General features: G+C 52.4%; 4 non-coding genes across 4 annotated transcripts; 2 read left to right on the top strand and 2 right to left on the bottom strand.

The window, feature by feature from the left end:
* Positions 1–518: 518 nt before the first annotated feature.
* Positions 519–600, bottom strand: TRNAS-AGA. Its single transcript has one exon. It is a non-coding gene; the product is annotated as a tRNA-Ser (tRNA).
* Positions 601–4,490: 3,890 nt separating this feature from the next.
* Positions 4,491–4,562, top strand: TRNAQ-CUG. The gene has a single exon. It is a non-coding gene; the product is annotated as a tRNA-Gln (tRNA).
* A 2,135-nt stretch (positions 4,563–6,697) lies between these two features.
* Positions 6,698–6,779, bottom strand: TRNAS-CGA. The gene has a single exon. It is a non-coding gene; the product is annotated as a tRNA-Ser (tRNA).
* A 5,961-nt stretch (positions 6,780–12,740) lies between these two features.
* Positions 12,741–12,814, top strand: TRNAN-GUU. Its single transcript has one exon. It is a non-coding gene; the product is annotated as a tRNA-Asn (tRNA).
* The last annotated feature ends 3,569 nt before the right edge of the window (positions 12,815–16,383 follow it).

Below are 16,383 nucleotides of genomic sequence, written 5' to 3'. Positions count from 1 at the left end.
GTGAGCTGTAGCTCACGAAAGCTTATGCTCAAATAAATTTGTTAGTCTCTGACTTGCCACAAGTACTCCTTTTCTTTTTGAGAATACAGACTAACACAGCTGCTACTCTGAAACCTGTGGGGAATTCAGTCTCTGTGTTTGTGGGTTGATGTTTTCCTCTCATAGTTCAGTGAATGCACTGCAATACTCAGAGGGATCTATGGGCTGGTGTATGCTGGTCACTTAACTGGCAGAGCTACGTCTCTCGGTGTGTGAAAAAATCCACACCCCCAAAACCAGTATAGTCAAGCTGACCTAAACCCTGGTTAGATAGTGCTAAATAAAAGGAAGAATTGTTCTGTCCATGTAGCTATTATAGGGATGGGAAAAGCCATCCAGTCACTGTCTACCCAAAGTTCTAGAGACACGTCACAGCAGCGTTTTATGTGTAGACCACTGAAGGGACCAGATCTGGCTCCAGTTCACACTGTGGATGCTCAGGCACTAAGACTACAGTAATAATAACAGCCCAGTGCTTCCGTAGTTGGCAGGATTTGTACCTGCGCGGGGTGACCCCAATGGATTTCTAGTCCATCACCTTAACCACTCGGCCACAACTACTTGATGCCAAGTTATTCCACTACACTATGATTCAGTTCTCACAGAATTGTCACTTCAAATTGTTTGCTCAGACCAGCTTCCCCAGCACACTCACGGCTGTGCATTAGTGTAAGTGTGTCCATGGCTGAACAGAGACAATTCCTCAATTCCTGCCCATTTCCCTTCCGGCTGGAGCATGATGAGAGTGTGTTTGTGTCAATGACATCGCTGTAGATCATTGTTCATTCCCCATGTTGACAAACAGACAGTCCCTTTCCTATTAAAATCTCCAACACATCATTCCAATAGCAGGGGTCAGGTTTTCTCTGGGCATGGAAACTTTTCAGGGGTTTGGTTCGTGAACTCAGCCTTGCATTCCTTCCTTGACATTTCATGGACTAACAACAGTAGCATAAAGAAAGAGCCGAGCCAATATCTCCCCATCAGGGATGCAGGTGGCCACATCCCTCTGTCTGACCATTGCCGTTGAAGGAGAGAAGGGTTCACTGGAGTTGAATGCCCTGGCTCAGACAAGAGACAAAGGGAGGTTTTGCTGTTCATGGATCTGTGCAAAGGAAATTGTGTTTCTGTGTGAAATTAAGGAGGGAAATGAAACATCCACATGGTAGCCCAATGCCCTACGGAATGTGGGTGAAGGGCTCGGGCTGAGAAATGATTTCACAAGGGTTTGTTTCAATTGATTGCCCCGGTTAAAAACTATGGCTAAAAGGCGGCCATTGCTGTTAGTACTGGTACCTGTGTAGGACACCCCGGTGGGTGTCAAGTCCATGGCCTTAACCGGGGTAGTCGATACTTTTTATCAAGGTCCAAATTTCTTGGACAAGGGACAGTCAAGGTCTAGACTCCAGAGAAAACAATACACTGAAGTAATAAGAAGTATATAAAAAGATTTTGCAGTCACTGTGTGCATAGCTATGATGTGTCATGTTTAACTCTTTATATTCGGCCCCACCGCCATCTCTGGCTGGATAAGGAACAATCCAGGCTGTCACTGAACTGAAGGCAGAAGATCATTTTTTGACTGGGAGAGGGACACCTCCTTTTAAAGGTGTTGGTCTGGCTGGCAGCCCCGGTTCCCAGGTCTCTCCTGGGGGAAGAAAGTTTCTATGCAAAATAGCAAAACTTTTAAGGGAGAGAAGGGAAAGGTGATGGCCACATGATGGGGCCAGCATGAACCACAACGTGATGCTTTCATGTGAGATGGCTCTGAATATTGACTGATCTCCTCTCCCTTGGATTTGAAGAGATGTTTACTTTTGGACTTGGTGAATTACAAGGCTGAAGCAATTCTATCCGGGGTCCCAAACTCCCAGCCTCCAGGTCATTTGCAGCTCGCGAGCCTGCCAATGTGGCCCACAGGGCTCCAGCAATTTTGGGGTCGGTTCTCTCCCTCGGCCCCACCTGCTGCCCCCAGATGCTCACCCCGCCACTCCAGGGCCCCCAGCAGCACAGTGGAGCTGAGCGGCGACTTTCTGCTCACTCCAGTGGCTGCTGGCCCCTCCCTGCGCATGCTACCCCTGCCCTGAGTACCCCTCCGGTCAATGGGATACTGTGGGGGTGGCACCTGGGGACAGCAGGGTGCTGAGTTCCCCCCCCACCTTGGAGCCCAAGGTAAGTGCCGCACCTCTGACCCGCTCCCAGAGCCTGCACCCCCACCCCACATACCCCCTCCCACCACCAAACTCCCTCCCAGAGCCTGCACCCGCACTCCCTCCTCCTACACCCCCACCTGCTGCCCCAGTCCAGAGCCTCCACCCAGGACCCAAACTCCATCCCAGAGCCTGTACCCCAGACCCCTTCCCTGATCCAAATTCCCTCCCAGAGCCCAACCTCTCACCCCTTCTGCACCCAAACTCCCTCCCAGAGCCGTAGACAGGTGGGGGGCAGAGTTTTTTGTGGGTAGAGTTTTGGGGAGTGGGTTCTGGGTGGCATGAGTGACATTATTGGTCCACTGGGAGGTTTGGCACTGGCCCTAAGCTAAAGTGAGTTTGAGACCCTGCTTTAAGGAATTGGAGCAATGCTGGAGAGATTGAAGGGCACGGAGCTGGGGAGCAGTGTTGCTCCAAGAAAAGTTGTTATGCTCTGGTGACACAGAGCGGGTGTGGGGATTTTGTAAACTGTGGTGTTTGTAGAGAGATAAAGTTTACTAACCCCCAGGTTAAAAACGGGTCCTGCTCCGGGAATCCTTTGTTGAATGCATCTGATGAAGTGAGCTGTAGCTCATGAAAGCTTATGCTCAAATACATTTGTTAGCCACAAGTCCTCCTTTTCTTTTTGTTGAGAGTGTAGCTCACTGGTTGAATATTTGCCAGAAGGGCAATGGGTTCCTTGTTCAAATCCAAGCGCTTCCTTTCAAAAACTTTTTTAAATGAAAATCGATTTCCAGACCCATCTCCAGCGTGTTCAGGAGTTTGCTGAATGGGGGATGCTTCAAATGAATATAAACACTCAGCATTTCCCTCGAGAATGTGGAAAACCCAGCAGAGCTGTCCAGCAGCTGAAATCCGCTCCAGTCCTCGAATCTCCAAGAGGGACACTCTATGTTTGAGGCGTGTGCGACACCTCTGGGAGGATGACAGGTGAAAAAATTCTGGATCAATGACAGCTGAGACCAGAGGAGAGGAAGTTGAACGGCAGCACCACACAGGGTCATAACACTCAGACCCGGGGCTTCACTGTCACTGCCTCTGTGTTTGCCCTCATTTATATCCTAAGAAACGTACCCTCCCCCACACAGTGTCACGCCCAACCTTTTCACCAGGAGCCCAATACAACCCTGCCCTACCCCTCTCTAACACACACTCCATGGGACACAGCTTCTCTGTGACACCCTTATGGGGGTTTGCCTCTGCATTGCCCCAACTGGGACCAATGAGCCTACAAATAGAAAAGACTTCCCTTCGCTTCTTCAGAGTCTCGTTAACCTCACCCAGGAGAAGATCCAGCACCGGGTGGCTCAAAGCGCCAACCTTCCCCTCAGCAGCGGAAAGTGGGAACCAGCTCAATCCCATGGAAGGAGGCTCCCCACCTCTGTTACTGCCGTCCTGCAGCATTTAATGTGGATTTGTTTTAGCTAATGCAACCCCCTCATCCATACATACATCCATGGAACAAGGAGTCAAGTCCCTAACTAGGGGTTCCACTGGTGCAATGAGTTAGCCCATAGTACTAATAGAGCAGTCCTGTGTGGAATAGTGCTTAGGTTGTGAATTCAAACTTCACCTGGAGCACTGGTTTTCTTTAAGCAAATGGCTTCTGCCAATCATTTTACCCAGTGGAAAATACAATGCCAGTTCAGAAGACACCGAGGTCCCTCCCTTTACTGAGTGCAGGGCAGATTTCACACATCTACAAGACTCCACTATCTACCAGCCACCTGTGTCAGGAGGGGTGAAGCAGAGCCCAGAGCTTGGCCCGTTCTGTAATTCTTCACCCCTGACCACACTCAATCTTTGCTTCCCAAACCACCTTTGTGAACATCCTCTTGTCTATGAGACTCAAACACTGCCTGTGTGTATGGTTTTTGTTTGTACGTGTGTGGACCTGTGCATTGTGTGATTTTCTCTTTCTCTCTGTGTGTTTGTCTCTCTGTTTGTATCTTCATGTGTAAATTCACTGTAACTTTTCAAAATATCCACAGCTTTGCCAATTTTCAGCAGGAATTTTTCTCCATCAACAAATTCTCACTTGTTCCCTACCAGTTGGTGACCATTGCCCCAGGCCACTATCACTCTCAGAGTCCTGATTTCCCACTGACCCTTCCCCCTTCTATTGGGACTGGGAACTAGTCAACCAAAACACCCCACAAAGTTTTAGTAAAGGGCCAACAGTCCCCTTACACAAGCCAGCCCCGTGAGGGTCACTGATGGCCAGAGAAAGCAGCAGAAGCTGGTCCCATGGTGTAAGGGTCAGCACTCAGGACTCTGAATCCTGCAATCTGAGTTCAAATCTCAGTGGGACCTTGTGATAAATCCCTGGAGCTCAAAGTGCTCCCCTTCCCTGTCTCTGGCTGCACAAGTGTGAGTTGTTTACCTCCTACTGGGTGACTCCTGCCGTCTGGAGCTAGGTCTTTGGTCAGGATGGCTGCAAGGGTTGGGGCTCTAGAACTGGCTACTGATGCCAGCAGTCCTGTGGTTTGACCTGGTGGTCGGCATTCTTGCTGCTTCACCTGATGCCCGCAAGTTTGGCCCTTTGGCTTACTGCCACACTTTTCCTCTTTCCCACATGGCGCCTGAAGAAAGGAGTGCCAGGGCCAGGCTTCATAGTCAGGGCTAGGCAGGAGGGAGGAAGAATCCCAGGCTGGAGCCCAGCGCACCTCTCCTCCTCTGGGCACCTAGAGGAGAGGCAGCTGGTGCTGACAGGTCCAAGGGAAGGTTTATAAGCCACAGAGCAACTGAGGGCAGGGCAAGAAGAGGGGAGGACCATGCCTATGCATGGCCAGCAGACAGCCAACAAGACACCCGGCTGCCGCCTGCTGCCTGCCATGCCAAACACCCACTGAAGGCAACCCACAGACGAGCATGTGGGGCGGCTGCTGATGCTAAGTGGCAAACACCAGAAGATGGTAGCAAAGCAGGGCCAACCCCTGGTAGTGCCTCTGACCATTCCCACTGCAGATGCTCACTGTTGCAGCAGGGCAGGAGATTTTACCCCAAGAGGCTTTTCCCCAGCTGAGGAGAAGCAGAGAAACACCCAGCTCCCCAGGCGCTATTTAGCCCCCTCAAGCACAGGGACAGCCGGACATTTGGAGGAGAGAAACTGCTCTACACGCTAGCCCGGGCATCTGCCCATTTACTTTGGCAAGTCAGGAATGGCAAAGGCTAGACTGGACGCCCCTGGGACTCATTCCCTTGCCTTTGTGACGCCCAAACCCAACTCCTTTCCAGGGGTCTAACTGAAGCCAGAGCATTGGCCTGAGCAGCCAAGAAGAGGATACATCCCTGAAGAAAGCAGGACTTTCAGCACAAAGGGAAAATTGCACAAGCCCACCCGCGAAGGGACTCAAACCCTCAATCGTCTGATCCGAAGTCAGATGCTTTATCCATTAGGCCACATGAGAAAAGCCTTTCCAAGCACTTCTTTGGAAAAAGGCGAACACTGTGTTTCTGGGGTCAGCTACTGAGGGGGGGCAGAGACTCTCTGGGTACAAGAAGTCAAGTTCCCAGCGAGATGTGAGACTTAATTCTATGGAGCCAGGTGCAGGACTTTGGCAGAGAGGCTTAGGCATGGGGGATTGGGGTGCAGCGAGCAGTCCGGCTCTCTAGGTGCAGAGATTTATTGACCCTGAGGTGCAGGAGGGAGGAAAAGGAGGAGGAATTGGCAGTGGCTGTGGAGAAAAGGAGGATGGGGAGAGGCTCTCAGCAAGCCTGGCCAGCTCAGTCCATAGGGCATCAGGCTCTTAATGGGTGGGACCAGGGTTCAAGCCCCTTTCCAGGCATTCAGCTCTTGTGTGTCAGGAGCCAAATCATTCCTGGTGGTGTCCAGAGCCATGTGTGGGAAAGGGAGGCTGAGACTTGTGCACCCTGCTCTGTGGCAGGGATCCTGGTAGCTCAGACTCAGGGAAGGCTTCTGTACTCAGAGGTGCTGACTTTGAGACTTCCTGGGGCTTGCTTGACCTCTGCCCCAAACCCAACCCTGTCCTATTTCTTCCTCCTGCACACTGGATCAGTGGCAGGCGGGAGGTGCTGAAGAGGAGGAGCTTGTGGGCCAGACCTGCTAGCAGGAGGGAGGTGCTGAGGGGAGCTGGCTGCCAGTGGGCGCTGAGCAGCTACTGTTTTGTTTCCGTTGGTGCTGCAGCCCTCTAGCACCCATGGAGTCGGCACCTCTGGCTGCACTGACGGCTCCTTTCACACTCCAGAGAGAGGAGCAGCAGCCAGGGTTATGGCTGATCTATGGGGCAGGGAGCGTCAGGTGAGTGGCAGAGGCTTCAGGTGCTGAGAGTTTGCCTGACACCTCAGGGGCACAGTGTGAGGTGGTGTCCCAGGGATCTCTATGAAAGGAGCAGAACAGGATTTACTTGAGGTGGGGAGAGAATTGAGAGCGTCTCAGGGTTGTAGAGAGTATTGCCCGGGTTAGAGATTGGCTAAAACACAGGCCTCGCTGTGAGCAAGATTCAAACCTGCGCAGGGGAACCCTGTTGGATTTCGACTCCAGCACCTTAACCACTCGGCCATCACAGCTGCGGGCACCCTAGTGCTTCAGTGCCACAGAAACTGGTAAATAATCACAGTGCCCAGGCTTAAAAAGAAAAGGAGTACTTGTGGCACCTTAGAGACTAACAAATTTATTAGAACATAAGCTTTTGTGAGCTACAGCTCACTTCATCGGATGCATACAGTGGAACTATAGTGGGAAGATTTATATACACAGAGAACATGAAACAATGGGTGATACCATTCACACTGTAAGGAGAGTAAAAAGAAAAGGAGTACTTGTGGCTCTGTAACAAGAGCGATCAGGAGAGGTGAGCTATTACCAGCAGGAGAGCGGGGGCCGGGTGGTGCCCTTTTGTAGTGATAATCAAGGTGGGCCATTTCCAGCACTTTACAAGACAGTAGGAGGGGAAATAAACAAGGGAAATAGTTTTACTTTGTGTAATGACACATTCACTCCCAGTCTTTATTCAAGCCTAAGTTAGTTGTATCCAGTTTGCAAATTAATTCCAATTCAGCAGTCTCTCATTGGAGTCTGTTTTTGAAGTTTTTTTGTTGAAGAATTGCCACTTTTAGGTCTGTAATCGAGTGACCAAAGAGATTGAAGAGAAATATAGAATTTCCGGAGCAAACCTGGCTGTGAAACCACAAGGGGAATTTGGGGTTTGTTCTCTTTGCTTTGCCATGGGCAGTCGCACAGAGAGGGCTTTTAAAAGTCTCCCCTCCCACAAAGCGTGAATGGGAAATGATTCTCAGCTTGAAACTTGATGTGAATGAGGGTGTCTGGACCACAGGGCCAGGGACTGACCTGTGCTAGAGAAACCAGTGACACACAGAACCAGGCTAAGGAAAATGTTTTCTGGAGCCAATAACTGGAATAGCAGCAGTATTGTGCAGGAAAATGTCTCACGAGAGGCGTTGGTGGTTTGGTAGCAGAAGTCACAGAGACCCTCGCTTTGGGTTCTGGCCAACAGAGGGATGAGTTTTATTGTCTCCAAATTTCAGTCGAAAAATTCAGACCCAAACTGTGTGTGGTGGGGGTTTCTGTGGTTTGCATTTGGTTTGTTTTGTTTTTCTCATTTGAAATGTTCTTGATAATTTGCCTGGGAAAACTGTTTGGACAAGGCCAAGGACAAGTTAGAACAATTAAAAATCTCCATGGGAGTGAGGGGGTCCCTCAGCGCCGGGGGAGGGATGGAAATTTTCATGAGGGGAGTTGAGGAGATAAATGAGAGGCTTTTGCTCCAGCAGTGGGAGAGGCTTGGCAGGTTCATTTTTACCAAGTGAACCCCCCTCCCCAACACACACGCACACACACATTGCTCCCCTGCTGTGCTGCCCCAGCTCAAACCCCACTGTCTCCCCCAGCATGTTACCTACAGCTTCCCGCTGACAAAGCCCTTATATATCAGAGACAAACTCCCCTAGTCTGCCCCTTCTCCCAGCTGAGCCCTCCCCACACAGAGCCCAGGACAGTCCTGACCTAGCTGGATCTCGTGGCACATGACCGAGTATGCGCGTTGCTGACGCAAGGAGCCAAGTGTGCACACACCCAAGCAATGTAATAACTGTGTCAGTTCCAGTGACATAATTGTGTAGTACAGACATTGCCTGAGTATCTCACTCCATGCACTTAGATGGGAGTGGAAAACACCCACCCACCAATGCAGCCATTGAAATCCCCCAATTTACTATCTCTGCCCTTCCCAGAAAGTCATACACTTCAGTTCATTCTTGCTAGCAGAGGGGAAATTCAAGTGACACTAGTGTTTATGACTCATTAAATAATGTTTAGAGTTTAATTAATATAATAGAAAAATAAACAGTAATTTCTTGACCAAACACCACAAGGTGAAACAGGAAGAGAGACAAACCTTGTCAATAAAGTCTCTTTTCCCCAAAGATCCTCAAAATATTCTTAATTCCCACCCCACTGCCATAGGACGTCTGTACAGGTTAAGTGCCCTATGTCCATCTTCCCATTAGAATTGCCCGTGTTGGACATTCCCAGACCTGGACATTGGTGAAATACAGAATTTGAGAAGGAAACCCAGCTCCCTGCACCAAGAAGTGGGGGGGGGGTTGTTCTTCCTGTCACTTATTCCTTTATAATAATACAGAGAAAGATTTTTCAAAAGCCAAACCATCCCCACACCATCCTCAGTCAGCCAATGAACAGGGAAAAGGTTACAGACAGCAGAGACCTTAGAAACAGTTAAGTCACAAGAAGTCCACCTCACAAAGTGCTCGAGTAGTTAAAACAGTAGCCTGCTAATTTTTTGTCATTCTTGTGGGCAGGAGCTGCGGAAGCACCCTAAGGTGTGGGTGCCACAGGCTCCCAAACTGTGTCCCCACTCCTTCCCCCTGAGCCCCTCCCCTCCCCCCAAGATCCCAACCCCACATCGCCCCATCTCCCCAATACCCTGCCCCCCACTTGCTCCTCTCCACCTTCTCCTGCAGTCCCTTGCCCTTAGAACCGCTTAAGAGTTGGAGAGCATAATCTCCCCAACCTTTAAAAGTTGGGAGATAGGGCCCACTCCCTCCCCTCCCATTCCAGCACCTCTGCTTCTGAGAGTATTTTATTCTCCCCTATCTCTCTCAACCAACCATTTCCATCTTTCAGCTCAGTGACAGTCCCACACACTTTGCTTCCTACAGACAAAGATTCACACTCAGACCTTGCAAGGAAAGCCTATCCAAGGAGTCAGAAGCACCTGAAGTGCTGGAAAATCGAGGAGACCTGACAGTGGGACGCAGGGAGGTTCCCCAGCAGATGAAGGGGATCCCCTGCTGCCCAGGATCACAAATTCTAGGGAAGAACCAATTGGGTTTGTTTTTGGGAAGCTGCCTGGAATCAGATCTAAAATCATTATTCAGTCTGAGATATGGTTACAGCATCCACAACCCCAGTGTCACAGCTCTTGAAATCGCTTGGTCCTTATATTTTTCCAGCCGCAGAACTAAAGGGATTTGAAATAAACCCCTGTTCAGAGTCAATGAGGAATGAGGGATCTTGGGGCTTTTCATTTGTGGGCCTCTGGCACCATCGCGTGGCCATTTCAGTTTACTCCTTATAACAGTGGTCACCACCCGTCATTTGCGATCGACTGGTTGATCCTGGAGCCTCGGCCAGTCGATCCCGATCTCTGAGCCGCTAAGAGCCCGGCTGGCTGCTGGTCCATCTCCGCGGTCCGTGGGGAAAGGGGAAGGTGAGGCAGCTCCACGCAGTGCCCCCGCCCCTAGAACTATCCCCGCAGCTCCCATTGGCTTGCAACCGACCAATGGGAGCTCTAGGGGCAGCGCTCGCAGAGACCTGCTGCCTCCTTCCCTACCAGGGGCCGCACGCACAGACGTGCCAGCAGCCACCTGCTGACTGGGGAGGCCTCTGTGGTAAGCCCCTCCCAGCCAGAGCCTGCACCCCAACCCCCAGCCCAGAGCTCCCTCCCAGACCCTGTAACCCCTCCCGCACCCCAACACTCAGCCTCATCCTGGAACCCCTCCTGCACACAAATCCCCCCCAGAGCCTACACCCCAAAGCCCCTCCTACACCCCCACATTCTGCCTCAGCCCAGAGCCCCCTCCTGCACCAAGCTGCATCCCAGAGCCTGCACCCCTCACTGCCTCCCGCACCCCAATACTCTGCCCCACACGTGCAGACTGCTAGGCAGCAGTTTTGATAATAGCACATCAGTGTCTAGGTCTTTCTGTGGCACAATGGGTCAGCGCCTTCGGCTGTTAATCAAGAGACTGGTGGTTCGAGCCTACCCATGGGGCGCGATGAGCCTGGGCTACTTCCTTGCTCCTCAAGACATGCTGGGATCCTCAAAGGCCCCTTTTTGCCACCTCAAAACCATCCCTCTCCGCCTCGGTGGTTTCAGCTGTTGGCCCTCAGAGTGCGCTGGATGTGACCCAGAATCCCATCTCCCAGCAGCCATGCCAGGGGCTTGGTCTTAATCCTCACAGATGATCACAAAACCTTCAGCTGGGAACGTTTCCCTCCCTTCCCGCCCAAGCAGCAAGGGAGAAACGGAGGAGACGCGCCTGCTCGAAGACGCCTCCCTCCCACTTCCCCGTTGGTTCCGCAAAGCCCTTGGCCTGCCTCATGCCTCGTCAGGGAAGCGCGGCCATGCTGCCCCCGCCTGAGTCCCGGCCGCAGCCTGGCCTGGCCTGGCTGAAGGAGCGCAGAGCCCCACGAGTCAATGGCAAGTCGAGTCGGGAGCCTCGTCTCCTTCCCCTGACAGCCACACAGAGCTGCCCAGCATCCCGAGAGCCTCCCTCCTGTTCTCCTGCAGTAGACTCCTGCCGGTTCGGGTGGGAGAAGGGGACGAGGAAGCGCGGCTGCCTCAGGCCAGGACAGGAGCCCTCACCACATGCAGGCCTCTTGCCTTCTGCCCAGGCAGCCAGAGGTGCCGCGGAGCTACCTGGCAGGCCCCCGCCTCAGCCACCGCTCTTGGCGCTCTGCTGGTCGCCACCTCATTTGAAGGCCCAGAGCAAAAGGAAACAAACACATCCCTAGTAGAGAATGGTTTTGATACATCGACCTCTGGGTTATGGGCCCAGCATGCTGCCACAGCGCCACTCTGCTGGGTCTTCCATCAGGGCCCCCAGCCCCCAGCACCTGGTTTTCGGGGCAGATTAACCTTTTGTGGGCTCCAGCACCAAACATATTTGTGGGCCCCTATGTCATCACTGTGGTCTCAGAGCATGGTCCTGGTGTGGCAGGGCCATTGGTGCCCTAGTGTACCCGGTACTGAATCTCAGAGATATTTTTCATTTTGATCACACACCTCTACATGACTATCTGCATTGCCGTACACAGCTCCTGCAGCCCCCAGTTCTACTCATTGAGCTCTACCCATGTGGGTTTATCAGTGTCCACAGTGAGCAGAACTTTCCTAGTGATCAGGGAAGCCCCCCACAGATTTATCTCCTTCCTCATTCAGACCTTCTATAGCCATGTCTCCAGTGCCACCCCATGTCACCAGTCACTGAGTGTGGTCCCAGTCTCAGCTCCACGATCCAAAGCCAGCAGATGCCTGGTCAGTTCTGACAAATCCCCTCCCCAGTGCCCATCCTGCCATTGGAGCAAGCCCCTTGCAAACGCCATTTCCCCAAAGTGAGGACTTAGCCCTTGGGAATCTGAAGACACCAGCCTTTCTCCCTCTGCTCCCATCTACGGGCTAGTCTACTGCCTGGTCATCACCACCTCTCCCCATGCTTGTTTCCTTTCTACTTTGGACATGCTCCCCAACCAACTGGGGCTATTCTCCCACTGCAAGCCTGACCTGCTTCCTCTTTCCCTGTTCCCCTTGACATTCCTTTCCTATGTGTGTCCCTGTTCCTTGAGGTTAATTCCAGTTTCTTTATCTGCTTTAGTTTTATGGCCCCTAATACTCACAGAGCCACCTGCAGCTTCTCTGACTCTAGCCATGGGGCCAATTGTCAGAGGCCAGCCTGAGATAGCTGCCGCTACTAGTCAAGGGAGGGGTGGCAATTCCAAGGCTGAGCATGCTTGAACCTTGCAACAGCGGCACTAGGGCCTCTAAATCCTCAGCACTGGCCCTAGGCAGCAGCAGACTCTGCAGTTAAGCGCTTCCCTCCTCTAGGCCATGGCTTTAAGTAGTTGAGATGCCCATCACCTGCAGCAGAGGCCACCAATTCCCACGCACACCGAGCTAGCATGTAGTCGTGCAGAAAGTGCAGCCTGGATGATTTTGGTGGCTGGTGTACCAGGAAGTTCCCATCCCTGAGCAGCAGCAACAAGCTCACATGGCCCCTCTTTCCTGTGGGACCAGGACCACTCCTGTAGCGCTGGGAGAGGGGAGGAAGCGAGTGTTATGGGCCCCATCTGAGCTTGGGCCTGGCACGATGGAGCCATTGGTGCTATGGTGAACCTGGTCCTGGACAGAGTAGCACCTTGCAAGCTCTAGCACGGGCAGCAGATGTGCAGGCTGCACAGCCTCGGTAAGAGCAGCCATGTCTCTAGGTGTCTCTGTGGCGCAATGGGTCAGCGTGTTCGGCTGTTAACCGAGAGGATGGTGGTTCGAGCCCACCCAGGGATGCTGGTGACCTTGTGCTATTTCCTTGCTCCTCAAGATGTGCTGGGAGCCTTAAAGGCCCCCTTTTTACTACCTCAAAACTATCCCTCTTGGCCTCAGTGGGTTCAGCTGGTTGTCCGAAGAGTGCGCTGGGTTGTCAGTCAGAAACCCATCTCCCAACAGCCATGCCGGGTGCTCAGGCTTAATCCTCAAGGTCGAGCACAAAACCTTCTGCCAGGAATGTTTTGCTCCCTTCCTGCCTCCGCCAAGCGGCAAGGGAGAAACGGACGAGACACGCCGGCTGAAGATGCCTCCCTCCCACTTCCCTGTTGGCTGCGTAAACCTCTTGGCGTGTCTCATGCCTCGTCAGGGAAGTGCAGCCATGCTGCCCCCATCTGAGTCCCGGCCGCAGCCTGTCCTGCCCCGGCTGACGGAGCGCAGAGTCCCGCGAGTCAATGGTAGATCGAGTCAGGACCATGTAACCTGCCCTTTCTGTGCTCCGGGGGTGGGGAGGCTGGGGCTGCACATCCCACTCTGGGGCTGGGAGGAAGCCTGGGGGCACAAGCCTCTGGCGGGAGCTGGCTGCTGCAGTGGGGGTGGGGCTCTGGGCTCCAGTGGGGTTTGCAGAAGGGGCAGGGCCTCGGGTGGCAGTGGTGGGGCAGGGGGTCTGTCTCCCCCAGAAGGCGGTTCATGCCCCGCCCATGCTGTTGCAATGAAAGAGGCTGCCCAGTCTGCACTTGTAGCGAGGTTCCCCCACTACATGGCAGCACAGAGGCTGCAGGAGACAGGAGATGTAGTTCAGCTGACCGTACCCTTGGCATGGATAGCGTTAGGTGGATGGAAGGTCCCTTCCAACTCTGATATTTTATGAACCTGGCTACTATGGCGATGGGAAAACACCTCCAATCAGTGTAGCAACTGTCTACTCCAACGTGCTACAGCCGTGTTTTAAGTGCAGACAGCCTACGGGCAGGTCTACGCTACGGGGCTCAGTCGATCTAAGTGACACAACTCCAGCTACGTGAATAATGTAGCTGGAGTTGATGTAGCTTAGATCAAATTATTGAGGTGTCTGCACAATGCTGGGTCGATGGGAGAGTTTCTCTTATGTCTTACCTTATGTTTCTCGTTCCGGTGGAGTACCGGAGTCGACGGGAGAGCAATCGGGGGTCAATTTAACAGGTCTTCACTGGACCCACTAAATTGATCCCCCAGTACATAGAGATGCACTAACACTGCAACAATGAGATCACGCTAATGCTTCCGTAGTCGGAAGGATTCGAACCTGCACAGGGGGACCCCAATGGATTTCCAGTCCATCGCCTTAACTGACTTTTCAGTTTTTCCCACTACATTATAGATCTGTGCTCCGTGAGTTCTCACTGCCCATTGTTTGCCCAGACCAGCTCCCCCAGCACGCTCACTGCTGGGTCATTGTGCACCTGTGTCCAGGCTGAACAGCGAGAATTTCTGCCCACTTCCCATCTCGCTGGAGCATGCTGAGAGTGTGTTTGTGTTAATGACATTACTGTCAATTGTTCATTTCCAACTTTAACAATCCCTTTCCCATTCAAATCACCAGCCAATCAGGGATTCTAATAGTGGGGGTCAAGTTTTCTCTGGGGTACTGAAATGTCTCAGGGAGCTGGTGCGTGAATTCAGCCTTGCGTTCCAGCATTATTGTTTCACGGACTAACAGCAGCTGCAGGAAGAAAGAGCCGAGCGTTCCTGCTCCGTACAGAGGAGTTTGATTTTGCTGCTTTCAATCCTTAGGCTCCGCCGGGACAAGGAACAATTCAGGTGTCACTGAACTGAAGGTGGGAGATGATTTGTGACAGGGACGCTGTCTCCTATTAAAGGTGTTTATCTGGTACCGTGGAGCCAGCAGCCCTTGTTCCCAGGTCTCTCTGAGGAAATAAAGTTTCTGTGCAAAATACCACAACTTGTAACGGAGAAGCGGGGAAGGTGATGGGACCAGGGCATAAGGGATGAAACATAACATGGTTCTTTTATTTCAGGTTTCAGAGTAGCAGCCGTGTTAGTCTGTATTCGCAAAAAGAAAAGGAGTACTTGTGGCACCTTAGAGACTAACAAATTTATTAGAGCATAAGCTTTCGTGAGCTACAGCTCACTTCATCGGATGCATTTGGTGGAAAAAACAGGTGCCACAAGTACTCCTTTTCTTTTTATGGTTCTTTTATGTGCATTAACTCTGAAAAGGGATTGATCTCCACTCCTTTGTATTTGAAGGGATGTTTAGTTTTACTCTGGGTAAAATACAAGGCTGAAGCCATTTTATGGGGGATGACACTAGGATTCAAGGGTTAGTTAGTATAATAAAAATGGTTTAAAAAAAGTCAGTTTCAACTTAAGCTGGCTGTTATTAAAGGCGTTTTTGCAAGGTCAGCTCCAAAAGTTCTTCTAGAGATGCCCCGGGTTCCCTCATGCCTCACTGGGAACAAAAGGGAACCAACCATCCCACCCCCGCCAGTGCTGCCCTTAGTGCCAGGCTGATTTTTCTGGGGAGGGGACGTGGAATTGACTTGTTTGCTGCTGAGAAGTGAGTCAGGCCAGTTCTCTGGACACCAGAACTTCCAGCATTTTCCCAGCCCAACCCAGGCCTCTGCCCTGCCCCAGCCTCTGCCCCACTGAGGCCCTGCATTTTGAATCTAGAGCAGCATAGCTCAAATTTGGGGATTGTTCTACATCCAGGACAGCCTCCTGGGGAGAGATGTAGGTGGGGGGAAAGCAGCAGCCCCTCCCTGCAGCGTCCAGCTGTTGCTCCTGGATGCACTGCCTTGGTGTTAGCTGGCGCTACCAGCAGGGGATTGGAATCATGTACTGCCCAACCTCTTGGGGCTCCGGGCAGCTCATGCAGGCATGTGGGGCTGGGGGTGTTCTTGACAGGGTAGGAAACTTCAACTCTGCAGGCAGCTGGTGAATTCCCAACTCACCTACCGGGGGCTGAGAGGCTCTGGGCGAAGACTTTGGGCTCCAGCTTGCAGGGCTCCAGGAGTGGGCTTGAGGTTTCAGGGCCCCTCCCTCCCTCATGTCAGCCCCAGGGCTCTGGGCTTTAGCCTACCCACCTCCAGCCTTCCCCAGCTCCAGCCACAGGGCTTCAGCAGAAGGCTCTGGGCTTCAGCCCATGGGCTATGGCTTCAGGCTTCAACCACTGGGGCAGTGGGGCTCCGGCTTGGAAAAATTGTCACAGTTGCCACCAGCAAAAGTTGGTGGCCGCACTCTGAGGCCACCAAAAAAATGGTGATAGAACCCCTGCTCCAGAGCACGGAGGGGCAGCAGCTGAGGCCAGCGGGCAGCCTGGGCTGGGCAGAGACTCGGAGGAGAGCCCCAGAGGGCTGTCCTGTCTCCCTCCTCAGCAGCAAACCATCAATCCCCCCACCCCTGAGACAGCAGCCTGGGGCTAAGCTCAGCACCCACTGGGGGTTTCTCATCTTACTCCCCCTGGGGTGAGCAGGGACCTGGGGGTGTTTTTAGCAGATCCGTTGGAACTGAAGTGGGGATCACTTCAGAACAGGCAGCTCAAGAATGGCATCAGATGAGCAGATATTGCTTTAACTACTAGGCCACCTTAC

Source organism: Dermochelys coriacea, chromosome 12 (genome assembly GCF_009764565.3).
Source record: "Dermochelys coriacea isolate rDerCor1 chromosome 12, rDerCor1.pri.v4, whole genome shotgun sequence".
Lineage (NCBI taxonomy): Eukaryota > Metazoa > Chordata > Testudines > Dermochelyidae > Dermochelys > Dermochelys coriacea.
Note: the sequence above shows the minus strand (reverse complement) of the source record. Positions and strands in the feature narration are given on the sequence as shown.